Source organism: Lissotriton vulgaris, chromosome 7 (genome assembly GCF_964263255.1).
Source record: "Lissotriton vulgaris chromosome 7, aLisVul1.2, whole genome shotgun sequence".
NCBI classification, from domain to species: domain Eukaryota; kingdom Metazoa; phylum Chordata; class Amphibia; order Caudata; family Salamandridae; genus Lissotriton; species Lissotriton vulgaris.
In genome coordinates, this window is record NC_141695.1 from 1,231,037,966 (window position 1) to 1,231,065,699 (window position 27,734).

At 43.6% G+C, this 27,734-nt stretch overlaps 1 long non-coding RNA gene across 1 annotated transcript; it reads left to right on the plus strand.

Annotated features, from left to right (window-relative positions):
• Positions 1 to 1,795: 1,795 nt before the first annotated feature.
• Positions 1,796 to 25,307, plus strand: LOC147703291 (uncharacterized). Its single transcript, XR_015297570.1, has 2 exons — positions 1,796 to 1,932; positions 25,112 to 25,307. It is a non-coding gene; the product is annotated as an uncharacterized LOC147703291 (long non-coding RNA).
• The last annotated feature ends 2,427 nt before the right edge of the window (positions 25,308 to 27,734 follow it).

A 27,734-nucleotide genomic window follows, 5' to 3' on the forward strand; every position in this document is an offset into this window, starting at 1 on the left:
CTGCCTTGCTGTGTCTGCTGCTAACTCCTACGGTTCCTCAGGCTTTCCCCATAGCAGGGCTCAGACAGAAAAATAAAAGATGTTTACAAGGGACCTGGTTATTGAATATTTAACAGTTAAGGTCTGCAGAGGGGCAGAAATAAGCAAAAGGGAGCATGGTGGAGGATTGAAAATAAAATGTGCTTCATTGTTATTTTTAGTACTGCATCTCAAACGCATTAAAGCATCACTAATCGTATAACATGTTCTTTCCTGCTCTTTCCTGCACATCTATCTCTTCAGCCGGTAAGAAAGATACTATTTTTCATATTTTCGCTACAAGTTGAGTCATTTTAAACAACAGTTTGTGGTTAAGCTAGTTCAATGCTAATGCAGAAGTGGCATAGGGCTTGGCTGAGGGTTTGGTGGACAGAGTACAGTAGAGGGTGGCAGCCGCCCTCTCTTTATCTTTAAAGGGACTACTGACATGACGTTTCCTTTCAATGTTGACACAGATTGGAGGATGGCTGCCACCCATGTTGACGCCCCTTTCAACGGCCACCAATCACCTTTTATAAAGTTTTTGTTTTTCAGAAACAATCTCTCCAAAGAGGAAGAGTTTTCCCCCATAGTGTGGGGTGTCATTATTTATTATTCTGTCCGTCACTGCCAGGTTTTCCACATGGTGACACACAAGCAAAAAAGGTACTACACTATTCATCCTAAATTGGGTGGATGGTGGGAGCCCCAACTCTGTCGGGCCATCAGGGAAAATTTCTGTTGACGGAGCCAACAAGGTCTCTGCTCCCAGAAAACGTAAGGTTCAAGCGGCTTTGAACTGAGGTGGGCAGTCAGAGAGGTTGCCGTAGAGGATGCTTCTTAGTGTTTGTGATGAAGTACCCTGCCTGTCAAACTGTAACTTGGGCCTTTAATGTTAATTGTTGTATTAGTTACACTACATGTAGGGTGCATTATTATAGTCGCAAAGGGGAGTATATAACTTCTCTCCACTCTCTTCTGTGTCTCTATGGCCTCCATAAAATATATATTTCTCACTCATTCACCCCTTTGCCAGTTGTTGGACTTTGTAATTTTCTAAATAAACATTTTGTCAGAGCAGCAATCAGTAACTCTTCTTTAGCTATTACGACTTTCACTCCTATTTCTTACATTCCCAGTCCTCTACTTGTGAACTCCCACATGTAATGTATCCATAAAATGGCCACACCCATTGTTAACATGTACATGCCCCCTTGGCACTTGTGTTATGCTGTCACCTGTCTAATTTCATAATTCTCCTTTAATTGCCCTGGCTTATGTATATGAAAACCCAGCGGACATCCACCTGGCTTCTGGATTGTGAAGCAGCAATGGAATGCCAGTGGGAACTGGGACCTCTCAAAATGTCATTTCAAAGTTGGGGTGTTTTTCCGGAGCACAGCTCATAGGTGGCGCTATGATACTCTCATATCATGCACAGGGCAGTCGTATTTTCACATATGATTTGGAAATTGTTATGGGTGGTAATGCATTCTTGTTTACTACCTTATGTCTCCATGACACCAGACTCTTCTGTTCACTCACAGCTCAATCACCTAAACAAATGCACACTTACACTCAGCTTGTCACTTACAGAAACTGTTAGATGAGGGACAGGTCCATTCGATCTTGGTCGGTGTGGTGCACATGGGCTGTAAAGGATTACAAACCAGACCTGCCTTGACAAGGAGGTAGGGAAGGAAGTGGAGGGCATTGGACCTGTACTGAGTTTGCAGAAAGAATGTTGTCCTCCTGAGTGTAAATGTAAAACTAATTTCTGTGTATAACCTACATTTGATTTAAGTAAAAGTTCTTGAACATATATTGTATAGAATAGTAATTAGTGTTTGTATTCACTTTAGGGTGGCCTTTTGGGCTAAGAGTGAAGCAGTCCCTGACGTCCAGCAAGTAATGGTAAAATCAGGTTAATTTATTACATCTGCTTAGTTCGAATATTTCACACTTTTAATGGCAATGGAGAAATAAGGATATTTCTCCTCATTATGCTTCACCTGGGAAGATGCATCTCTTTGGTGCAATCTCAGGTCTACCAGCAATGGTAAGTCTGGGAATGCGTCAAACTCTATGAGAGTTGTGTGGAAGCACCCATGCAACGCCCATGGAATGCCTTCCCAGGGCAGAGTAACGCTACACATCGATTTGCGCAGCATTATCTTGGATTCATGAAGTTACTTAGGGCAACACAAAGTGACATTGCATGGCTTAGTAAATTTCATTAAGTGCTTACCTCACATACCCAGCATGTTGCTTGGTGCAAAAACGACGCAACCTCAGACATTAATATGCCACTAGGCTTCTGTTCTTTACTGGGTGTTTGATGTATTGAGCACCCAGAACAAAAGCCAAGGGGGCTCAAAGCTTGGCTCCAGGACCGTAATAGGGGAGTGTGATGGGTTAATGGGTCAGAAGGACACACTGAAGGGCGGAAAGTGATTTTAAAACTTTGTTTTTATTGCAGTTATGTATCACCTTTATGAAAGAAAAAAAAACGTTGTCTATGTCTTAATTTCCCTGAGATTCTTTAAGGCCTTTGATTTTCCAGGCAGCTCTAGTCTTCCGGGTGGCCCCGTAGGATTATCTTGTGGAGGCTAAAAAATAAAAAAATTCACCCCATATCAGTATATCTGATACCTATATTTGTGTCTAAGTGCTCAGGTGGAGGTGACCATCACCAGGGTGACTTGAGTGTAGGGTTGATCATAGTGTGTGGGAGTTTAACACCCCTCCCCCTCCCATGCTCTTGAACACATTTCCACCACCTTTTTACCAACCCCGAAGGAAACGTGGCCACTTGCCTGCTACCTCAATCTTCCTGGTCCATTGGGGTCTTGGATCACCGCGTCTTCCTCTCTCCTGGGTTCACAGGAGTTCTTGAGGGTATTTCCTTTCGTTGAGCACAGCTTGATCTTCTAGTCGATTGCCTGTGTCTTTTGTGATGTTCTCGCAGGATTTTCCTCAGGGCTAGCATCTAGATTCATCTTGGCTTCCATCTTCTCGGTTGGGCTTTCACTGACTTGGTCTACCTTGTCCCACACTTCTCGGTCTGATACTGTCTCTATATTACAACTGGCACTAGTTGTTTCATCTCCGCCACCACTCTGCGTGTTTTGTCCTTCTTTTATATTATTACCCGTCACTCCGCTGTGATTTCTCACGCCTAGGGCATGGGCAAAGGCTATGTTTGGGTTGGACTCGGCAACCATCTCGGGTGGGATTCCTTCTTCTTGGTCCGGCTCCCGCTGACTTGGTCTACCTTGTCTCAGACCCCTAGGTCTGATAGTGTCTCTATATTACAACTGGCACTAGTTGTTTTTGTCTCTGCCTCCGCTATGTGTGTTCTGTCCTTCTTTTATATTATCTCCAGTCACTCCACTGTGATCTTGCTCGTCTAGTGCATGGGCAAGGGCTGTGTCTGAGGCGGATTCAGCAGCAAGCTTGGGTGGGATCAGATTATCGCCCACAACATAACAGGGAGGGTATGTTCAGCTCGGATAGATTTCTCACAGCCATAATTCCAAGGGGTCTCAATGGATTGCTGTAAATGAAAGACACAAATGATGGATCAACCATGGAAGGACTAGTCACCTCCTCTGTAGTGTAGTTCCTATATTCCCAACAGGCTCTGCCCATTGGAATAATATATCCTATAGATTTGACGTAAGACTTATGTCTACTAGGTCTCTATCGAATATATTAGACTTAATTGTGAGAGCCAGCTAGCTCAGAGGTCACTAGAAACTTTCTCGAATAAACAAGAAGGAATTCGTTTCTGACAACCGCATAAACATGACAACTTTGTTTCCCCAAGAATAAATGTATCTTCAGAGTTGTGGAAACAATAGATATATATTTTACTCAGTCTATCGTGCATGATTAGTTTCATAAGAGGTGCAGAGAAATAGATAGACTGGCGTTTTCAATAAAAGGGATTTATTGAACAGTCTTCTTTCTCATGCAAGTAAAGTGAACTGCTACAATCGTAATGTAGACTGCAAAGTATAATGCGTACAGCGAAAAGAGTATTATAAAATAATACTGTAAAAGCATTGTATGTAAACCATAGATAAATACATACATAATACTGTAAACCATAGATAAATAAACTGTAAACCATAGATAAATACATACATAAATAACAAAGGCTAAAAGTACTCAACTGGTGCTTCTAAAATACGCCTACCCCGATGTATCTAACCTAAGGCTAGTACGAGGAAAGAAGTAAGTGTGGTATAGCATAGGTTTAGTTTCTTTGCCAAGAATCTATCCAAGATTTCTCTTTAGAGTCTAATCAGCTCCATACCTTAGTTTAGAATGAAGGAGGTCTAGTATCTCTGTCTCGGGACTCGATTTCCCAACACCCCGCGAGAGGAGTTTGGAAACACTGGAGCTGGATTCTCAGCGAGAAAACGGACAGCTTCTCGATCAGTGCATCAGCTAGAGGGTCGGTTTCCTTCGGCACTTGCTGTCGTGAGCTGTGTCGGGCAAGTAGACAGTCGAACTGCTTCGAACCACCGTGTCCTTGCTAGAGCAAGTGAAGGCATATTTATACCTTGAAGGTGCCTAGTTTGAAGTAAATTTGGGCATAATACCGTCAGAAAAGAACCCCAAGGGAATGGTAGTTCTTTGTAAACTCCATGAGTTCTTGGACAAATCAATATTCAAGCAAGAGGATGTCCCTGACTGCTTAAGCCGATTTTCCAAGAAATCGTTGTGGCTTTTTGGTACGGGTGGAAGTAGCTATGCCTGTATTTGGACTGTATGGGCTATGTCTAAATATGGGTATGATTTCAATGTCTATATTGGGGCAATGTGAATTGTACCTATATAAGGGCATGAATCGGGAATTTTTGCTTGGATCCTAAAACGCCATACTACATCACCAGGCCTCAGCACTGACATATAATTGTGTTTAGCTAATCCTCAGTACTGAGGAAAGAGCACAGATGAAGAGTACCCCTTCTCAAAAACATAAATTGACAGGTGAGCTGGAGGGGTTGCAATTTCCTCCTGACCTAGTGCAACAGTGCCTCAGAAGACATAATTAAGAGTGAAGAGCTGCATTCACACAAAAGTAGAGACCAGCCACTTTTTAATGAAACACTGCGTTCAAGGTGTTACTGTAAAGGACGGGTTTAACTGTAATCAGAAAGAAATTCACAATATATGCGGAGTGACTTACAATTAAGAATGAAAAACCAGATGATTGACTTTAGACAAATTTGCACCAAGTTTCAAAGAACATCTGTCCCTAATTTACTAAACCATATCTTAATGGCCCTGCACTGATGTTGATTCAGGGACGGTTTTTAAAGTTGGGAGTAATGAAATATCTACCAAGAAGACAAAGTTGTTCTGAGGACCTACCCCGGCCTTCTCCAACCTCATTTAGAATGAGGGGAAAGTCAGTGTTCCAGATGGCAGAGTTGCTACTGGGTCCACCTTGTCACATCATAGCCTTGAAAATGCCAAAGAGAAAGATTTTCAAATTAAGGGCATTCTTCTCAGGATATTTCCACTAGTGCTCAGTCTGTTCTGCACCATTAGCTAAACCATGATAGTCATAGTCACAAAAACCCCCTGAAATATCTGTCTGACTATCGGGAAAAAACAACACATGGGGGGAGATAATAAATTAGGGCCTGATTATGAAGGCTGTTGGTGGCGGTCTCCCCGCCATCGTAAGCAAGTTTACCGTCTGCAATATAAGAATGGCGGACGGATGCGTAGCGGTCGGGATGACCGACCGCCATGGGTACGACAGTCGGAATGATTCAGTTCGCCGGACTGTCAGCTTTCCACTGCCAGGCGGCGGTGCCTGCCAGGCAGTGCCATAGGGATTATGATATCCCTTTCTGGCTGTCTGTCAGCAGTGGTTATCCTGCCTTGACTAGGCAGATGGAAAGAGACTTTGGGGGCCTGTAGCGGGCCCCATCCCCCACTGGCCCTGAGCTGTGTTTTTATGGGGGCACCTACCGTGCCCACTGCGTATCCTGGCACCATGCCTGCCACATAGTGCAGGGATATGTCCAGTGTCCCCTTTTTGTCTTCAGCGAGTGCTGCAGCCAGCAGCACACTCTGAAATGCCAAATATAAGCATTGCGACCGACATGGTGGTGGTCGCATTGTAATGCCTATTTCAGGACCGCCCGACAGGTCATCCTGACAGGCAGTCCCGTTTCTGTTAAGGTGGTGGGCAGACTTTAATCAGGTCTTAAGTTACTTTTTTAAATGAACTCCCCCTTTGAGAGTCTGCATCATGGGATAACATAAGTGATGACAGGTCCATCATGTCAAAATTGCATGGTAATCTGCCATTACAGATGATTTTTTTCTCTGAAAGGGCCCTTGTTATGTAAATGAGAGCCATTTCTCTTGGCAGGGGATATACGTGTTAAAATTATGTACTACTGCCTCATCTAAGGTGACAGAGGTGCGGCGGGCCTGCAGCCTGTGCGTAAATGAACCTCTCAGTTTCTAAATCTTGCAAGGGGTTGATGGCGAACTAATGCCAACTTTAGTGACTAACACCTATATTTATAGTAAGGCCATTGCAGGTGGTTAACATTCAGCAGCTGTCACTTTTGGTACTGGGGCATGGACAGTGACCTGAGTAACTAGTATCTGAACTGACCGCGATGGCAATCAAATTAATTCAGTTATTGTGTGTGCACTAGCAGAAAGTGCAACAATAATGAATGCGGGACTAATTCACATCAGTCTTTGCACATAAATGTGCAAGCTAGTGGTACCAAAAACGCATTTTTGATTCTAAAGTCGGGATCGTAATTTCAAAAATCAGAAAGGTGTCATTTAAAGTTATTTTAAACTACAAACACAATCTTGATAACACAGCTTGTAAGTTTGTTGCTTGGGTCAAGAAAGGGAGACTCTCAAGAGTTTTAGATTTGCACAGATCAGGCACAAACTGCAACATTTTTGACCATTGACAAACATTTATAGGCTCATTCTAACCCTGAACAACTTGTGAAGTTGGTCCTAAAAACAGAGCAACTCATTTTTCCTGAGTGTAAATGGGTAGGGAGAACCCCCAATTTTCTCGAGGAAATGTAAGATGGTGTTTCTTACAGAAAAAGTATTTCCTCTTTGTAGAGTAAAACTATGCAAATCTGCATATCCAACTGACATTGCCCCCGGCAACCCAGGGGACCGCCATCCACCCTTCAACTTTTTCGTTGTTCAGCGTCCCCACGGACAACCCACAAAATGACCAGGAACAACTGATACATGCGGTTCATGTCAATGGTGCAAAACTGTGACAGTAAATATGGCCATCCATCAAACCTTTACACAGTTTATCATTTTTCAAAAACAAACTCGCAAAGTGGGAGTTTGTTTTAGAAAAATGAAAAACCATTGACACAATACTTTTTTTTTTTAATTCTTTACTGCAACCTGTGACAGACAGCTGAACAACTCCGTCCCATCGCCCACTCTAAAAGCGTGAGGCCAGATGGCTAACGTGTGATGGACAGCATTCGGGCCCTCGGAGGATTATGTCGACAATGAAGCACCAGTAGTGTCTGTCATTACCATACTTTCAGTCAACTGCCTGCATCAAGAATGTGCTGCAACATGGCGTTCCCCCCTGCGATGGCGCTAAGTTTCACGACTTAGCGCCAACACAGCCCCTTCCTGCACATGAAAATTCAGGAAAGACCATTTTGCTTTTTACATGTGTGTTGCACCAGGCAGTACACATGGGAAAAACAAAAATCAGGAGCAATGAAGCATTTCTCCTCGTTTCTCCAACTTAAGACCAGGGTTTTTCTGGTCTTAAGGTCAGCGCTGCTACCTATTATCGCGGCCCTTGATAATAGGGGGCAGAATCGATCACAATGGGTGTTGCGGTGTAACGCCCACCGCACTACCCACTGCATGCCCCTTTCACGTTGAATTTAGCATGAAAGGGGCCTTATTCTCAAGGCAGCGTTAAGCCACTTAACGTGGCTTAAAGCCAAGTTAAGTGGGTTAACACTGCCTTGAGAATAAGATGCTGACCCTATCACCACGGGAACGTCAGAAAAAGTAATGTTCCCGCTGCGATAGGGGCTTGAGATTATTGCCATTGTCTCTCTGGCTCCATGATCACGGTTGCACACATCCCATAGCGCCAAAAGAGAATATGCATCTCTTCCAGCCAGGAAGAGGCTGTTGTGGGGCCTTGTGGGTTTTGGCCAAGATTTGACACAGTATGTGGGGGGTTGGCAGGTAGCACATTCCTTGCTTCAGGCGTCAGGATATCCGTTGGGTGGCAGCTGCGCTTTAAAAGTGTCCCTTTCATTACAATACATATGAGAGCAGTGGCCATGCCTTTGGCCACTTCTTTAGTGTTGGTGTTTCATCTGACAGGAAAGCTCAAAGTGGCGTATACCAAGTAGGTGAACGCTCTGCTCCATAGGGAACAAACGTTTATCCATAATCACAGTGGGTAGAGTGCCTTCTGGCCTCCCTCGCAAAATGTGTGGCTTATCTCATTACTGGAACGCCTCACTTTCCTACGACTGTGAGAAATTGTATGCATGTACCTGAGGGGGCCAGATCTCAGTATGTCAGAGTGTGTGTTTGGGATTGTGGCTTTCTCTAGAACACATATGTAAACCAGAGTGCTGGTCTTTAACCACCCTTAACATGAAAGGCTAGCATAGTTCAGATTGTAGTGTGGCTAGATTGGACCCACAAACACTACAAATAACAAATAGGAGACCTTGAAGTTTCCCCCACTTGATCATGTGCAATCTATTATCTCAGCTTGTGACTGAGGGATGTTCTCTTTGCCCATCCTTCATACCAAGCATTTAGCACAGGATTATGAGCGGTACACTAAACGACTGCCTCTGATTGGCTAAGACGTGCCTGGAGTCAATTTACACCACTTTGGAGTATCATAGGCTTTGTACCATTAATATGGATTTTAAATATTACAAATAATAAGGATACATGTGCACAGCTAAAAAGCCATACGGATTAGGCTGGCTCCTTCCAAATTTGCAATTGCAGGTCAGAATCTGAGTGGTTTGTGAACCTGGTATTGTCTGCTCTAACCTGGACATACAAGCTGTTGTTTGAGACCAGGTTCTCTTTGCAAGATTTTCTTCAGTGAAGCTTTATGCATGACCACAGAGGAAGCAGTGAACCACGGAAAGGACTATGTTGATCAGTTCTTGTAGTACCAAGCATAGTCTTCGTGGAAAAGAAGCCTACTATTGCAGTGAGAAGAAGAGAAGGAGTTGGACTACCAGCAATGTTGAGAACCTGTCTAGACTCAATTCAAGAAATGACAGCGCCTCTGTATGGGGCTTCTAATGAAGGGTTTTTTTTAGCGATGGCAAGCGCATGTGCAACACCAGAGTGTAACTGCTCCCCAGCATATCTTAGTCTACTGCATTGGGATGACCACCATCTAAGCATCATCTGTGATTGTTTTTATTAGGAAAGTTTATTTTTATGTTCTGACATTCTGGAGGCAATGACCATCGAGAAGAGATGACGGGCATATATTCAGGATCCTATTGCCACCACAATGTCACTTTCAGTGACATTGAGGTGGCGATAGGGGCTTCGCCTCATTTACCAGGCAGCGTTAAGCCACTTAACGTGGCTTAGCGCTGCCTTGTAAATAAGGCACCCTTTCATGCTGTTAGCGTGAAAGGGGAGGGCAATGGGTGTTGCAGTGGGCATTCCCATTGAGATTTACGCCGTCCCCTATTCACAAGGGTGGCGTAAATAGGAGGCGCCAAAATTCAGACCAGGGAAAACCTGGTCTTAAAAAGGCGAAACGGGGAGAAATGTTTATTTCTCCTTGTCTTTGCTGTTTCCATGTGTGCTGCGTTGTGCAGCACACATAGAAACAGAAAATTGCCATTGATTGTTTATGTGCAGGAAGGTGAACTTTCCAGCACATAAACAAGAAAAAAAAGGATATTTTGCAAGTTCTATGTGTGCTGCATTAACCAGCTCACATAACAATTAAAACACGTAATTTAACCCCTTGCATGCTGATGACGGAGCGGTTCCGTCATCAGCTATGGGTGAGCTGTGCTGATGACGGAACCGTTCCGTCATGACTCCGCCCGCGCAAGGCGGAGTCAGCATGGGCGGGGAATTCCCGCCGCACGCAAGGGATTAAAGATTTTTTATTTGCAGGAAGGGAGGCCTTCTTGCACATAAACAATATTCCTCTCAACACAGACACCTTTGCACTATGGTGGAAGGGTGCCTGCATTGGCACTAGGCTGCTAGGTTTAGCGCCAGCTCAGATGGAAACGCATTGTTGTAAATATGGTGCAGCACTGTGTTCCTGAAGTGGCGGAGTGCTTTCTTGGCAAACCACTAGTTTTCTTGTGCGCTTCCTGAGGTGCTCTGACTTGTCAGCCTCTTGCCCTTCTCATTTGTGGAGCAGAAAGCCTCTCATGAATCTTGCCATGATGTTGTCATCAAGGCTACTTTGGCAAACACAACTGCCTTGTTGCAATACACAATGACCACAGTCTCATGAGCATCTACCAATGCCAGCGGACATGTTGACAGGGAATCGAGCAATCGCTCCTTGACGGCTACCCTTGGTAAAAGAAGCTTTAAAAAGGACAGTGAACGGCCTCTGTGTTGAGTGACAGCCGACAATCGTTTTTTTGTTGCAGATTTATATAGCTCAAACTCGACCCGAAGGTATTGGAGCGCTTTACATGAGCACCAGTTACGTTACACAAGGACACATTCATTTTTTTGGTTGGCACTGGGAGATTAAGTGATTTTCCCAGAATCACAGGATGTGGAGTTGATCCAGGGCTCGAACCTTGGTTTCCCAGCAGGTCGGCAGTTTAGTCATGAGACCACATCGTCTCCCCTAACAAACTTTATTGCAACTTCTGGGTACCTGCAGGACTCCTCCTGGTTCTTCTGTGGAACTTGATGGAACACAAACAATAATCCTATATCATTAATGCCTAGGCTCTTCTACTGCCCGTACAGTGCATGGGGTTAGCGTAGATAAAATGTATCATGTTTAATGTAGTCCAGCCTCTATGCACAGAGAGTTAGGTGAGCGTTGAGTAATACAGAGATGCATGTATTAGACAGCGATTGCATTAGTTCACTAAATATTGTATCTAATGTAAATAAAGTCCTTCTCTTATCTGAAGATTCATAGCGACTAGAGATTGAACCACCTGACTGTGTCTGAGTTCCTACATTCACATTCCACTCAAAGAGTCCTTGATGCCCTCTGCGGGACTAAGCCCAAGAAGGAGGCTATTTTGTGTTTCAGTGAGCTATAATGTATCGCCTACATTTGAATGCAGTCATTACAGACATTGCTGCACATTCCATACTTCAGGGAAGGTTTTCCAACACCATTAGAGGCTTCCACCGCAGACTGACATATTTCCTATGCACGAAAATGGTGGACATCATTATGTGGGGCAGGTATGGGAAGCTGTGATCACCGAGGTATCGAGAGCAAGGTATGTAGACAGTCCAGTGAAGTATGCGAGCCTGCACGAATCAGAACTGGGATCTGCATTTTTGGAAGTGGAGAGTACCCAGTTGTGACCAGTTAATGGATTGAAGACAACACAGAGCTTTCACCTCCAGGGCTGTTTGATGTATGTGCCCCTCTTGTGTCAGGTGGGAGCATCGTAGGCACTGGATAGTATTCACACTACAAAATGTAACTACAGTTCTACAATCCAGTAATTGCGTACAACATGCCTTGACATTGCTTATAGCCAGCGCAGACACTTTCATCAAACCACTATAGTTCTAGGCAATTCAAAACAAAAAGGTTACAAGAAATAAGCCAAAACAGTGAGTACCAACAAGAAGTCCTCAAGGTAATACAGAAGCTTGGCCCATGTGGCGGACACTGGAAGTCCTGTCAGTGGTGAGCATTGTTAGTCCCAAACGTTTGTGTTTACGATGGAGTGCAGAGGTCAGTGAGGCTGACTTCTTCGAGAGAGTTTTGTGTATGTGGCAGGCTGATCAAGAATAAACGGGGCCAGCTGGATCATTACATAGAGCCATTCTCACATAAATGTGCAAAACAGACATATTCTCTGAATAGCACTAATAAAATATTCTAATACTTTCACGGTGCCCCCAGCTAAGCTGACCCTTTCGGGGGGTATTGTTGTTTCCTCGCCACAGGAAATTATTGAGATAGTAGTGGCAAACATTCCTGAAGCCAGCCTAAAAAATAATGGGTGATCCAGTCAGTTTTCAAAATGCAGTTCCTTTCTGCCTATTATTTTTCATAACAGATTTCTTCATTTTTGCTTTTCTCTCAGTTCCATTTTTCGATCCCGCTCCTTCGAAGGAAATCCGTAGTCATATTTCTTCAATGTGAAGGTCCCTGGAAGGGATCCGACAGTACATTAAAAAATATAAAAATTGCACAATGGCAGGCTAGATAGATGTTACAGCATCAAACAGCAGTGCTATCGCTCTAGATAGGGGCACCTAAGAGGTTCAGAGAACAGACTGTCTACTAATGTCACAGGCGACGATCTAGAAAACAATAATGATCAGTGAAATATACGCTTAGAATGCATATTTTAGACTGTAATTATGTCTCCAAGAATGAGCTTACCTGTTTATGAAAAGACAACCATTTTGCTATCACATACAATCTTTTTATTAGACAAAACGAAATTACCGAAAACGAAATATTGCCATTTTCAGGGATTATAGATCTCACATCATAGATGCCTACAGTATACCTGATAGAGCGCGGGCTCACCTGCTCAACATACTCACCTGGGCCCATATATCTATATATATATAATAAACAGGTAAACCAACACTCAAACCAATTGGGGTTTTTACCATTTGGATTTTATACCATTTATTTTACCAATCCAAGTCAGCGATACCTATAGTCCTAAAGGATCAAGGGAGTTAGAGAGAAAAATAGGTAGCAATAATAACATTTAGAATTTCATGAATAACCACAAACTCGGAAATTTTTTAAATCTTTATCTAAGTAATTTTGAAAATTATAACATCAATTTCAGATTAACTTCCTATTCTTAGAATAATACAGAATTTTGGAAAATAATCATTGCAAATGCATTGGAGAGAAAATGACATTAAGCATTTTAAAACAGAGGGTGGGTAAAAGAAAGGGAAACAATACAATGACAAACCCACACTTTATAGTTACCTATTTCGGAGTGATGACCAATCCTGGCCATGGGCTGAGTCAAAAGAATAACAAAATCCCAAGTACAGGTGCCAGCAGGTAAGAACAGGTGCAAGCCAGAATCAGAACCAGGACAGGATACGGACCAAATTGGATCAGGACAGGACCACCACAGGCTAAGCATTGCACTGCAGTTAAAGTTCAAAACACAAGCGTTGTAAACCCTCTCTGGAGCTAACAGTCGAACCCCGATTGGGTCATCGATCTCCTTTCCAAACCCCGATTGGGTTATAGAATCTTCTGACAGAGTGCTCCGCCAGCAACTCTGCTCTTGATCACCTATTAAGTGTGTTGGGTCAGTGACAGGTCAGCTAGTCGGACAAACTAACTAGCTAAGCCTACCCCAGTTATAATATTTTTCAGGTCATGTACAACCCCCAAATGTTGCAAATTTGTGAATCCCACAATTTTATTGGACAAGAACGAGGAATAGCCATCACACCATAGTTTTCTAGAAGCAATTTGTCAATCATGTATTCATGATGTTCCCTCCCATAACTTTATCTACTCATGTTTTTTATTCCACCCGGTAGTGAAATGTATCCATGATCATTTAAAAACAATTTAATCAATTCAGCTTCCTCTGGCAAGGCATGGAGTTCACTCTTCTCCGCCTTCCATGTCCGTCTTGGCCATGATTCAAGGCGACAGCTTCTGTAACTTCAAGTCTTGTTGCGCAGACGCAGTTTCTCCAAAGATGGAGTTCAGAAAAGCATTTAGGCCCGTTTATTCATGATATGTGAAAATAGAAAAGAAACAGCTTTAGAGTCACAGAATAAATGAATGCACTCTATACCACTTCTTTCTACTCTACTCCCATTGATTTCTTTTATACTATTACGTTAGATATTAAGTGAAAATAAACAGCTTAGCAAAGCAGCGATGAATGCTTTTTGCACGTTAGGACACATAATGGCCATCTTAGTTCTATTGCGCAGAAGCAGATGTTTTCCCACCAAGCATATCACGTGGGTGACAGACGCATGCGCAGTAGAAAATCCTGCATAGCAGCAGCCATTTTAGTGCAAGGGGATTAATATTAGTAAAAGCACATTGGCAAGCTTCCCCTAGATGCCTAAAATGTTGTGTAATGCAATATTAATAAGACAAAACATGTAAGTTAGTACATTAATATTATTTCGAGAGGGTTGAGTATGAGCAAGTCACTTTTCGTGTGAAACCTTGCTCCATCATGACAATAATTACCAGCTTTATATCAGGATCAGCATTATACCAAGGAGGGGCACCATTATGCCAAAAAGCCTAATATATGTCAAGAATTACCTCCATTATGTCAGGACCAGCAGTGTGACAGCCAGTGCATGATTTGAGCCAGTGGTTGCAGGTGGGCCCCCCAGCATTTATTTATGGGAACCAGCACTTACTTTCCCTCATTAGACTTTCACCCACAGCAAGAAAAGACAAGCATTGAAAATCCGATAGGTTTCGCCTTTAAATAAGTTAAAGCCATTTGCTTTGCTAAGGGTATTGGATAGCAAAGCAAATGGCTTTAACTTAATGAAAGGCGAGACCTATTGCATTTTTAATGGTTTACCCCACAGATCCGTTCTACTTGCTTGGCACATAGATTTTGTTTGGGGAAAAAAAGAAAAGTTGTATATTGGATACACTTCTGTTGTGAAGTAATTTACGCCATGTTTTTCAACCATGAAATACCATCAGTTTACACCCAAACGCAAATTGAAGACAGTGCTACCATACAAAGAGCTGTGGTGCTGTTACTTGAATAAACAAGAAAGTAGTTATGTTAACCCTTTATGAGACCCAGTATGTTATAGACAAAGCAACATTGTAGCCTATTAAATCAAACAATAGTTTTTTGTACAGTTGGAATTCTGCACTCAAGTGTTTGAAGGTGCTTTCATATACGATAGTGAAGAAAAAGGAGGATCAGTAAAATATAATATTTGTCTACGATCACACAATTTGGTTAAGCGGGGAATCCGCAAATAATTCATGTTTTCTGGTTTCACTTTGCACAAATCATCTACTAAGCAGGTATCTAGTTCTCTCCTGTTCACCTCAACTGTTAATGCTTTACTTCTATCTCTTTTGGTGCATGAGGGTATAGGGTGGCACACAGAAAGCACATGAAAGCTTGACTCGTTATGGGCTCAAGGTTCCGACGGGACCTTGAGCTGAGCCAGAGTCAGGATTCAGCCTGGCTCGAGCTTTCAGCGGCTCAACCACCTCTAGTATGCATGAGTGACTGCAATTCCGTATAATGTATATTGGCGATATGGTCTGCTTTACAAGGGTTACTTCTTGAACAGGGGAAATATTATAAGAATAAAAGACAGTCCTCTGAAAGCGGGATTGTCCGGGGCAATCCTGGCGGTCTGGTCAGTGGTCACCCTGTGTGCTCTCAGTGCCTCAGTCCCCCGGACCTCCACAAACACCTTCTGGGGCCTCCGCGCACACACACTCATCTGTATTTATTATTTCTGAGGCCACTGGCAGCACAGCCCGTCCTCCATCCCTAGTGCTGGTGCACCATAGTGCTGGCCTCATGCCTCGCAGCACCTTTGCACCATGGACACTGGTGTGCATCCTGATCTGCATAGGATCTATTCTGGAAACATCCCTTACGTTACAAAACCATTTGTCTAGACCACTCTTGAAACCTTGTAAGTGCGCTGTGCAGGGCATCGCGTGTGCACCACGTGGAAGGTTTGTAGAAATAAAACGCCCCTCCTTGTTAGCGCCTGCATCAGGGAGGCACTAGCTTTTGTCTCAAAGTCTGGTCTGGGGTCTTTGCCTCCTAAACAGCGGGTTTCTGCGTAGCTGCGCCCAATACTCACCCAACTGGCATCCCTCTGTGTGTAAAGTGCTACAGCACAGCAAAAGGCGCTATGTGCCCATGGAAAGGGTATTTATTGTGCTGGATTATAACTGCACTTGCAAGAGTTGGCAAAATGAAGATGTGAAGCGCCAAGAGGCCGCTCCCTACCTGTGCGCAGCAACTCCAGCGGCATCAGCTCGGCCCACGGGATGCTCCTGAAAGTGTAGCGCTTGTACTGAGTGCCCCTCTTGTCGGCCAGCAGCGAGACAAGGAGCAGGGGGCCCATGGCGGCCATCAGCGTCCGTAGCCTGGTATTGAGAGGAACGGTGGGTAGACTGAGTCTGCCGGTGCGCCGGGATGATCCGTCCATGTGCCCACAATTATGTATACAGAGGAGGCGGGGACTCTAAATGTTTCTACCCTGCTCCAGTCAGGTTCCCCACAGCTCGGGTGGGAGGAGTGGCAGCCTTAGCCCCTGGCTTTCCCGCACTCATAGGATCAGCCTGCAAAGGGTAGGAGAGAGGGGCCCGACAGCCCCCAAAGACAGCTTTCGTAGCATGGATGCAGACAGCATTAATTAAACAAGTAGGACAACAGGCGCAGCCGGGACATGGGCTTTGGTAATAGTGGCATGGTGCGATTAAAAAAGAACAAGGCTGATAGAGCCCCTCCAAAATAACACACCATCTACACCCTTCTCTCCCCCACACTGAACACACTAATTAAACGTACCTGTTGTGGAAGGCAAAGATCGTCGCAGTGGGAGTGGGTGGGGGGAGGCGGAGGAGTGAGCGTGGCAGCGTGGTGAATGCACGAGGGTCGGGGGAGTGAGTGCGGCAGCGTGTTGAAGGCGCTATTTAGACAAGATGGAATCGGACTGTTCACAGTCCGTTCGGACTGGCGCATGCTGTCTGCATTGGACAGATGGTGAGAGCAGCCATCTTTGTTCATGCAGACACGTGCATGGAAGCGTTGGGAGAATTGATTCTAAAAGGTCCTCTCCATGGCGGCAAGAGCAGCCATCTTTGTCCATGCAGACCAGTGCATGCAAGCGTTGGAGAAAATTGATTCCAAAGGGTCCTCTCCATGGCGAGGGAAGCGCATGCGCTCCTTTCGCCAGGCGAGACCTATAAAAACGCAAGGGGGAAAGAAGGAGGAAGAGAACATTTTTAAAAAAAAAGGGCAAATGGAGAAAGCAGGGATTCTGAAAGAGTGAGAGAGTATTCAGTACTGAAAAAAAGAGGCATGAAGTGGAATCAGAACTATGCAGCCATGGTATTCATGACCCCGGCCATCAATATTGTTGGCCACTGGCGTCTAAACATAATTTGGTTATTTGCACCGATTATATTACAAATTAAGCACAGGTGCCAGCGGTGAGACTTAGTAGCACATTATGTTATTAGTATGCAACCAATTGCCACTATTATATGGGGGCCTGCATCACTCCATGGATGGACAGCATCTTGTCATGAATTCCCACAATACTTCATGCAACACCAACATTATGTCATGGCCAACCTTATACCATGGATGCATGAAGCAGGCTATCACACACAAACATATCAACTAACCAGCAGCTATGACCCCTTCCCCATGAGCCTTACCAGGATCAAACTACCTTTCATTCAAGAGTATTTATGAATTAGGGTCTACAAAAAAAATCTTAATCTTAAGAAAGCCTAGGGAAAAGCTATGGTAGAGCTCTCAGATTTTAATTGAGGCTTATACATGTAGTCTCTTAAAATGTATTGTGGCCTCGAGATATAAGCGAAGGTAAAGTCAATTTAATTTTATATTGCATGTGGAAGAAAACGCCTTTATGTAAAATTAATTCTGCCGGGAACAATGTATGTACATCTGCTGGTTCTTTCGTGGAGAAGTGTGGCTCAATGGTTAGAGCAGTTAGACCTCGATGCAGAGCTCTGGCCAGGGACCAGAGTTTGATTCCTGCCCTGGCGGGTCTCGGGCTCATTAATTCCCCTGACCGGATATTCTCGCCTCAGTGCCTATTCTGATCATGGGTCCCACGCTGCAACTCTGGGCAATAGCTTGCTTAGTCTCTACAACGGCCCCCACAACGCGAGGGATGCCTGGTCTGCACCAAGGGAGTGCCCAGGAGTGGACACTTCACAGGGAAAGTCAGGAAGGGTTCCCTTGCGGTAATCGTACAAGCGCTGGGAAACTCACTGTGGGTAGCTGTGCGCTATACAAGTACAAAAACAAACAAAGTCAGTCTCTACAGAGAGTGGCACCTGTCAGGGAGGTTACATGTGACCAATTGTTTTTTCCTTTATATTGACGTTTTTTGGTCGTGAATTATATTGAATTATATTGAATATTTACCGCTGAACTGGAATTAGAAATCCCCGCAGCTGAGCGCATTGTTTTAGAATGGAGGCAATTCTTTTACTGTAGACTTCCTATGAAAGCCAAATGTAAACAATAATCTACCAAAGGACACCTATCTCTTCTAAGCTGGTTCATGTTTCATTGCATTGAATATTTGCAGGAAGTGCAGCTTCCCATCAGGTATTTCATGCAGGATAAGACGCTTCACCAAGTTTATGGGGGGCTACAACAATCCGACTGTCGAGGACATGCACCATTGAATATAAGGCAGTATTCTTGAAAATGGATCAGTAACTATATTTATTACATACTGAACTTTAGCCAATCACATATATCATTTTTATTTACAATGATAGTCTCCTATTTTTTCTCAAAAGATGAACGAAGACTTAGTTAAATCAAATCTTCGTTTCTGAAAGTAGAAGTTATCAGAGGTGTGAAAAGTTGAAAAGTCAGCTGACTTGCAAATGTGCAAACATGCTGACATGCAAACATGCTGACTTGCAAATGTGCAAATGTGAAAACATAATTTTGCACATTTTAGGAAGTGTCATGCATTCAAAGTTTCAAAACAGAAACCCAAGGGGCATCTCTTGTGCCCCTTCATTGTAGTAAGAATCTTCGGGTTCGGGCATCAAATTAACAATCATCCTAAATCACTGAATGGATCCGTTTAACTCTCACCATGGGCGTCAATTTACCAAAAAGCCAGGGGTAGCGAAAGGAACAGCATTGTCCATTTGGCCTTTACTTTGACACACACACACATGCGTGCACATAAGCACACATTTACACACACTCTTTTTTACAAAAGCACACTCTCAGCTGAAGCATGCATACAACTTACATTTAAAAGCATTTTTACTTTCCTTAGCTGCGAGATAGTCATGCTCCAGCTAAGTGCACTCCATTTTTTGAACCATAAATTGTATACATCAGTTCATAACCCACCAATCAGTTGGTAGAGTGATTTGAACTAGGGAAATACGTTGCTGCTAGAACTATTTGAGCATAAAGGTAGAGTTTAACTACAAGGTTGGCCCTAGTGGTAAAAACCCCTCATCCTTTTATTTCGACAGCACTAGAATTTCAAATGCTGGAATAGTTAGCCATTGCAACCATCACACCACTGTAGTCTGACAACCATGTCTGAGAAACACGAGAGGACCCTAGAAAATCTGATGCATTACCACATTTAAGATGAATTACCAGAGATATAGGAGAAAAATCTTGAGTTCACTTTACCATAAAGATTTACCTCCAGTGCTTATTTTCAGCTGGTGGTTGCCAGTGAGATCCACTGGCAACTTTTTTGTTTAATTAAATATTAACTGAGAGCAAGAGAGGGGAAAACACACATAGGACAAAGAAGGAAGAGAAAGATGGGAAACCGTCAAAAAGCAACAAAGCAGAAACTTGAAAATGTGCAATAAGTAGTCAGGGTGTCACTGTTAGTGGATTAAAGAGGTGTAAGATGGGTTCAACACTACGCAGAATTGATATTCGTTGTGCCGACATTTAATGATGTCGGCTGCAGTCCTCTCAGCAGAGCATTGAGAGCTCAATATTTTACAAACTAAGCAGTGTTTGCCTCTGTTTTTAGTCTGCAAATATTAATAGCTGGGTAGGTGGTTACAATCTGAACCCAAACTGTTCCACTGACACCTTCTGTGACTTTCCAGGAAGGTACAATAGGAAACCAGCGTGTAAGTAAAAAGGCTGCTGGAGGAGTGGGGCTCAGACCTAGGGATTGAGATCAGTTTCTACTGACCACGTCCTGGAAAAGTTGATTGACTACAATCTCCCAAGATTAACCACAAACTTGCTTTCACCAGAGATCTTCTCTCGCCCAGTGATAGGTCTATAAATGCCCTCTAGATGAGGGATCTACTGCAGCTAATCGTAGTAGGTCAGATTCAGTATTTAGTGAAAATAGACTGATGTATAACTAACTATCAAAAACCATCATTTGCAATTAAATCAGTCTCGCCTTTGGGACCTTAAATGTATTTAGCAATGCAGCATATTAGACTGGGTGCTGAAACATCTACTGTTCTTTAATATGGAAGGAAAGTGAGCACCAAACTGTGTGGCACTCCAGGTATTATGATGTTACTCCAGGTATAGGAATTGCCTTTTAGCGGGAAATGGTGTAGCCCAAAGATGTGTTTTTAATATAGAATCAGGGCCTTCATGGTCATATCACTCAAAATACAAGATTTGAAAAAAATATTATTTACGGGTGCGCGTGGAAGACAATTTCTATGGACTAATCTCTGTGTGGGCAGAAGGACATGGAGGAGGTAGGTAGGTGGACTTACACAGGTTAGCAACAAAAATACATATGATGATGTACCAACGCAAAAAGCAGTCAGCAAATTTCTGTAGTGAATAGCGACTAGTTGCGAAACTTGTGAAGGTGGACTGATCATTGTAACAGCAAACAACTCCGGTGCCGGTAAACCAGTGTGTATCAAGATTATATGCGACCCCAATGTGCACTGTGATGTAACAGATTACACATCCACATTGTGTCTTCTTTCGTAGGACCCCCTCTGTGCTTTCAGATTTCAGATTTGACTCGGCTCCCCCGGACATTGTGGTGATATGTGATCCGTTTGTGCATTGTGATGCTACAGGAGGAGACGTCATTTTTAACTCATGTTTTTTTTTTACTTTTACGGCCTTTCCAGTGAATAGCGACAAGTTGTGAAATTTGTGAAGGTGGTCTGATCATTGTAAAAGCAAACAACAACTGTGCCGATAGACCCATGTGTCTCGAGATTATATGCGACCCCACTGCGCACTGAGATTTCACAGATCACACATCCACATTGTGTCTTATTTCGTATGACCTCCTCTGTGCTTTCACTATTACGGCAATGCGGCGCTTGAGACTGAACGACAGACCTCAGACGAAAGACTCATTGCCACAAAGCATTTAAACGCAATTGCATTGATGAGGGTGTGTAAGAGAAAAAAGAAGGGATGAGACTGAAGGGGAAATTTAATGTATGGAAAAAGGAGTGTAACAACAATTACAAATCAAAGAAAAAACGAATAAATGCTTACAGTGAATAGCAGACACAGAGAAAAGAAAAACCATGCTGTTATTTTGTGTTTCAAAGGAAGGGACATACACAGCCGTTCGTCACCAGCCACGCGAGCTAACTCAAAAAACTTGCTGGAGAGAAGCAGTGGGAGTGTGCAACGTGGATGTTTTGCAGATGCAGTCCCGACAGCTGAGGCAGGCAACTTTTGCACAGTCCTGGCAGCGGGTGCTGCTTTTACACAGACCTGGCGGGGTGGGTGCTCCGCGACCTCTACACCGCCATGGCAGCGGGGTTTCCCCCGCCTCCTCCCGGCCGTGGAAGAGGCTGCGTGTGTACCGCAACAGTAATGGAGGCCGTAGCCTCTGCACACACCAGACAGCGGAGGAATATGCCTCAATGCAGACCCGGTAGAGAGGGGAAGGGGCGAGAGGGCTGACTCTGCACAGACCCGTTGCCTTTGCAGAGTAATGGAGCACCTGCCTCCTTACAGGCGTGGCCGAAGTAGAGGTCGCCTCTGCCCAGAGAAGACTGTTGGGTTGTTTCTTTCACCGTGGTCCCGAGAACGGAAACCTCCTCCTCACCGACTCAGGAGACGGGGTTGCCTCCTCACGGCAGGGCACGGATGCAGGATGCCTGGGCGAAATCTTAACCGTTAGGCTGTCCTTATAGACAGTGCAGGACCACATCTAGTGAGGCCTCTGAGCAGCTGAGCTGCTGGGGATGCTCAGCACAGACCTTAGAAAGCAGGCAACCTCCCCACAGACACTGACATTATTGTAGGCTGTTCGTCACTGTATGCGAAGTTCAGCAATTGCCCCCCTGTGTGCGTTCTTGAGGACTGACATCCCTGAACCACCATCTGTTAGAAAATGGCACTGTTTTGTCGCCCATGTGTATGATGTAAGGCATCGCGCGCATGCGAGAGAGAGAGTGCAAATTCATCCACCAATCACATGACAAACAAGCATTAGAAATGCAATAAGACTCGGATTTACCCAAGACCTATTGCATTTTAAATGCAAGTGCCGGCATGAAGGAAGGCACGAATAGGGTGGGGGTTGTTTTTGATACAAAATGTTATGGACTGCGGGGTGGAACAGGGAGAGACAGGGAAACAAAACTGTTTTACAAGTAAAGGGACTGATAGCATCGAAAGAGCAAAACTGACACCATGGCAGTCAGGAGGCGGGACTAAGAAGGCAAAAACCAATGAAAAAGCAGAATTTATCATTGCAGCCAATCAAATTTATGGCGAAATAGTGGGCGGATCTTCCCCTGCTATACTGTATACAGCATCTCTCGACGAGACAGCACATGCGCTGCCTAGGTGAGACCCAAAAAGGGAAGGAGAGGAATTGAGTAAAGTGTGAATTGTAATGTGTGCTAAGTTAATGGGTATTGCAAGCATTGCTGGACTTCGTAAGAAAAAGCACTAAAACAGGTAATGAAGTAATAATATAAGATTGGCAGCAATATATGATATTAGTCTGCACAAAGCCAAAATGGTGAAATAGTTATTTCCTCATATTGTGTGCCCATGTACAGAAGTCTAATGAAATATAAAATACATCTAGTACATCACCAGTAGTATGCATTCTATTAGGCACCTGTGAACTCACTAATGCAGCTAAAGATTTATTCGTTGGTTGACTTTTTAAAAACTAATGAATTGTTCTAAACTACTGAGCCTCATTAGGTGGAAAGAACTATTGAAGTGGCCGGCCTAGCCATCACTTCCTCTAGTCCAAAAAGATACCCACTCCAGAGGCCCACTGAGCCTTGGTATTATACAATTAGCACCAAACAGCAGCACACAATTGATTGCCACAAATGCAGTGCCCTAACTCAAGCAGCAAATCAAATGTCTCACAAACTTGATAAAAGAGGTCACTTATTCACAGGAACACAAAATATCATATAAATGTAAAACCTCATACTAGCACGCCACAAGAGCAACCATTCTAAGTCCCGAGACACTTGGGGGCATATTTAAGAGAGCTTTGCGTCATTCTTGAACCATGCAACGTGGTACATGTGTGACGTAAATCTCAAAGTCAGATTTATGAAGTCACAAAAAGTCAGTTTGCGTGGCGCTGAATTGCTTTAAAAAATCTGGAGCAATGCAATGCAGTACAAATCGCTGCTTTGCCCCACTCTGCACAAGAGAGGCATTCCATGGGCTTTATGGTGGGTCCACCTAACTCCCATGGTTTTTGACACATTCCCAGATTTATATGGACTAGGAATGCGCCAAAAATATACGCCTCACCAGGAGAGGCGTAACGAGGAAAAATATCTATATTTCTCCTCGGTTTTCCCTCTTTTTATGTTTGCTATATTCTGCAGTACACACAGAAAGGATGAAAAAAGCCTCTCAGAATTGTTTTTGTGTAGGAAGCTGACCCTTCTTGCGCATAAATATTCCTGCCTACAACACAGGCACGCTTGCACCATGATGCAAGGGGGCCTGCGTTGGGGCTTGGTTTCCAAAATGGTGCCACCGCAGGGGGAAGGACAGGAATGAACTGTGTTGGATAAATAATGTGCATTCTTGCCCTTTCCCTGTGACGCAGGGTAGCACCACAAATGTCATAAATAATGCCCTTGGTGACCTACTGTAGTGGCCATAGGCACTACAAGTAAGGGGAGCGGGAGGGAGGAAAGTGTGCTGTAGCACCCCTAGAAATATCCATACTGGCGCTCAAAAGAGGTATGAGCAATAATGATGCCAATGAATTTTGTGTTCATCTTGTCACACTTCGATGTTAAATGTCTTCTGTCAAATTACTTCTTATTCGGAAACTGGTATTTACTTTGTTTTCTCTGGCTGCAAAGTGAGACGATTTTGCAAAAATGAACAAGGTGACAATATTGCTAGAGTACATTAAGTGAAAGGAAGAGCTTGATAAGGATGTCAGTTTTTATTAACACACAACATTTAAATACCTGTAAATGAACTATACACCTAATTCAAATTATATAAGCAATTAGGAAAGCACAAATTAAGCATATCAGATTGGTAATTCTGAAATGTGATGAAAAATATATTTTAATAGGATCAAATCAAGACACTATATTTAGTAATAAGCAAATGATAAATATTGTTGAAGTCCATATCCACATACTATCGTTTGTGAACTATATAATTTTACCAGATAAAACTGTATATCTGTGCAAATTAGCAGGCATGTCAATAGAAAATGTGGTCTGGGTATGACTACCACACCTGTGCTCCAACATGGTCCACTAGCTATGTACCCCACCCCTACCACTCCAATACTGCATGGGTATGGCTTGTTTGCTACACTTATTTTTTGTGTGGCGCTTGGATTCTTCACAATCTCTACGGCTTCAGTGATGTGATTTTAATGGCAGCAGCCCCAGTCTGAAAAGTGTTCTAGCACCACTGCCACTGGCAGATATGGTAACTTTCTATATGAGATCCCGGAATATGACCTTCTGAGCCATTTCTCCACTATAATTGAACCACTTCTAGAAGCACAAAAGAGAAGCCAGCAAATATCGTCACAGGATGCCCCAAAACACTTAAGGTACCTGCCCACCAGTGAGTTGTTCAGTTGGAGGTTTTCGAATTTGCCTTTTACCATGAGTAGTTTTCTGATCGTTGTCTGTTTTTGTCTCTTGCAGGGGAGAGCTAACCTAGGTCTTCAAGCCACTGACAGATTCTGCGTCAACACCAATTGCTGGATCTTCTCCCTTTCCAACTTTCCACATCAGGGACCATCTTCAGTTTTTCACAACCAACATGTTATTCTGTAGAAACCTCTTATGAGTCTGCAGTCACTTGTGGTAATTCTCTAATAAAGTAGAACGAACATCAAAATATCTGACTTTTCTATATTTTTTTGGTGTAAGGAAATGGGCTAAGAAGCAGGAGGGTGGAATTGGGAGAGACTATTAGCCATTCTTTTTTGAAATATACAGACTTAAGGAAATTATTAACACCCTTAATTTTTGTTAGTCGTTATATAGTAAGTCAGCTTTGCACACACAGTCACAAAGGAAGATGTTAATAAGATGGTAGACAATTCTGAAATATTCGTTCAGTAAATGATGGGAGACATGAAAAGAATGCAAGATCTGCCAATAGCCTGCTATCCAATCACAATCCATACACATATACATACTAGGTTTTGGGCCCTTCCCTGTCCCAGGCACCTGGCCCATCCACACAAGTCAGTTACCATTTTTTATCGGAAGGCCTGAAGGAACGCTGAGTGGTAGTGTGTCTGTCTGGTGATACCACTACTTTCCAACACAGAAATGTGATTTTTTTTCAGAAATTGAGGTTTGCATGGGATTCTGGGTGAACAAATTTTGGGAGATCCAGGCAAGCCACACCACCCTGGACTCCCCCGGGTGTCTCGTTTTCAGAAATATCTGGGTTTGGTAATTTTCCTAGGTAGGTGTGGAGCAGGGGGACCAAAAACGCAGGTGGGTCCCTTGCAAAACCAATTGTTTTGATAAAGATATTTTTGATGTCTCCACACTAAGTTTTAGGCCATTTCCTGTTGCAGACACTAGGCATACCCACACAAGTGAGGTACAGTTTTTATGGGGAGAACTGGGGAAATGCTGGGTAGGTGGAAGTTTGTGGCTTCCCACGGATTTCAGAACTTTCCATCACAGAAATGTGAGGAAATGTGTTGTTTAGTTTTTTTCAATATTTTAGGTTTGCAAGGGATTCTGGGTAACAGAACCCTGTGAGGCCACAAAAGTCACCCCATCCTGGATTCCCCTGGGTGTTTTAACACATGTACAGGTTTGGTAGGTTTCCCTAGGTGCCGGCTGAGCTAGTGCCCAAAATCCACAGCTAGGCACATTGCAAAAAAAAGGGTCTGTTTTCAGTGGAAAAATGTTTCCAAGGTGTGTTTTGGGCCGTTTCTTGTTGGGAGCACTAGGACTACCCACACATACTCATTTAACAGGATGATGGAGAGCTGCTGTCTGGTAGATCCTGGGGATAGCACTTCGAGTTGTGTTTGCGGATTCTTCCGCAAGCACAAGGGATCACTGCTTTGCAATCTACCCAAAACTTCCAGAGCCATAAATCTAGCAAATTTGATAAGCAATCTATGCTGTACTGTGGCCTTGTCAATGCTAGATCATTGGCAAAGCACAAATATGAAGTAGTACACACAATGGAAAATGTAGGTTTGGACATCTTATTCATAACAGAAACCTGGGCAGACGCTGCCTCAGATCCTGATTTTATTACTGCTACTCCTGTGGGATTTTGAGCAATTAGAGTAGACAGGCCACACAAAAGAGGCGGTGGAGTGGCCATTATTTTTAAAGAACACCTTCCAGTCACCTATCACCCGGTTTCCATTCCTTCCTATGAGGCCCTCCACTTCACATTTGAACTTAGTTCTAAGTTGACCTTCAAAGTAACTAGAATTATAAGGATTTTACTATACTTGGAGATTGTATTTTCTATATAGAAGATAAAGACAATAGAGAGACGATGGTGCTTTCAGACACCCTAGGAGACTTAGGGTTAACCCAACTAGTGCAATCCCCCACCCCTGAGGCCGGGCATACGCTGGAAGGCGTTTTTGCCTCAGCTCACGGGCTTACAGTGAATGAAATTCTTCCACTAACATGGCCTGACCACACATTAATCAAGTTTAGTCTTCCATGCTCCACTGCTGGGCAGGCTAGAGTCACTAAGCCACCTGTCTTTTCCTGTAAAGCATGGAGTAAAGTGGGTAAAATAATTCTTTGCACCCACCTGGAAGTTTCACCACCTCAATTTCAGGGCCACGTGGACTTAGCGGACCCCAAATACACCAATTGGATTTCCGATGCAGTCAATGCCTCGGTACCCACTAAAATACTGACCAGAAACAGGATTGCCCCTTCTGCCCCCTGTTTTTCTGAAACACCTCGGAAAGAAAAACAAAATTGTTGCCGATTGGAACGTTGCTGGCGAACTAACTGTCACGAGTCGGATAAGGAAATATATAGGATGGCTTTATTAAATTACAAACCTTTACTTATATCAGAAAAAAGGAATTACCTCACTCAACAGATTGCAACACACAATAACTCCCCTAAGGAATTACTTTCGGTAATAAATAAACTTACCTTACCCAACAAGACAGGCAAGAAGGGCAACCAAAAGTTTTGCAATGATATTGCTGCAACTTTTAAATCTAAAGTTCTGGACATTTTTAAAGCTTTTCAGGGCCCTGTCCTTCCGCCCGAACGAACGATCCAGACCTTGAGAAAAGCTCCCTGCTTAAAT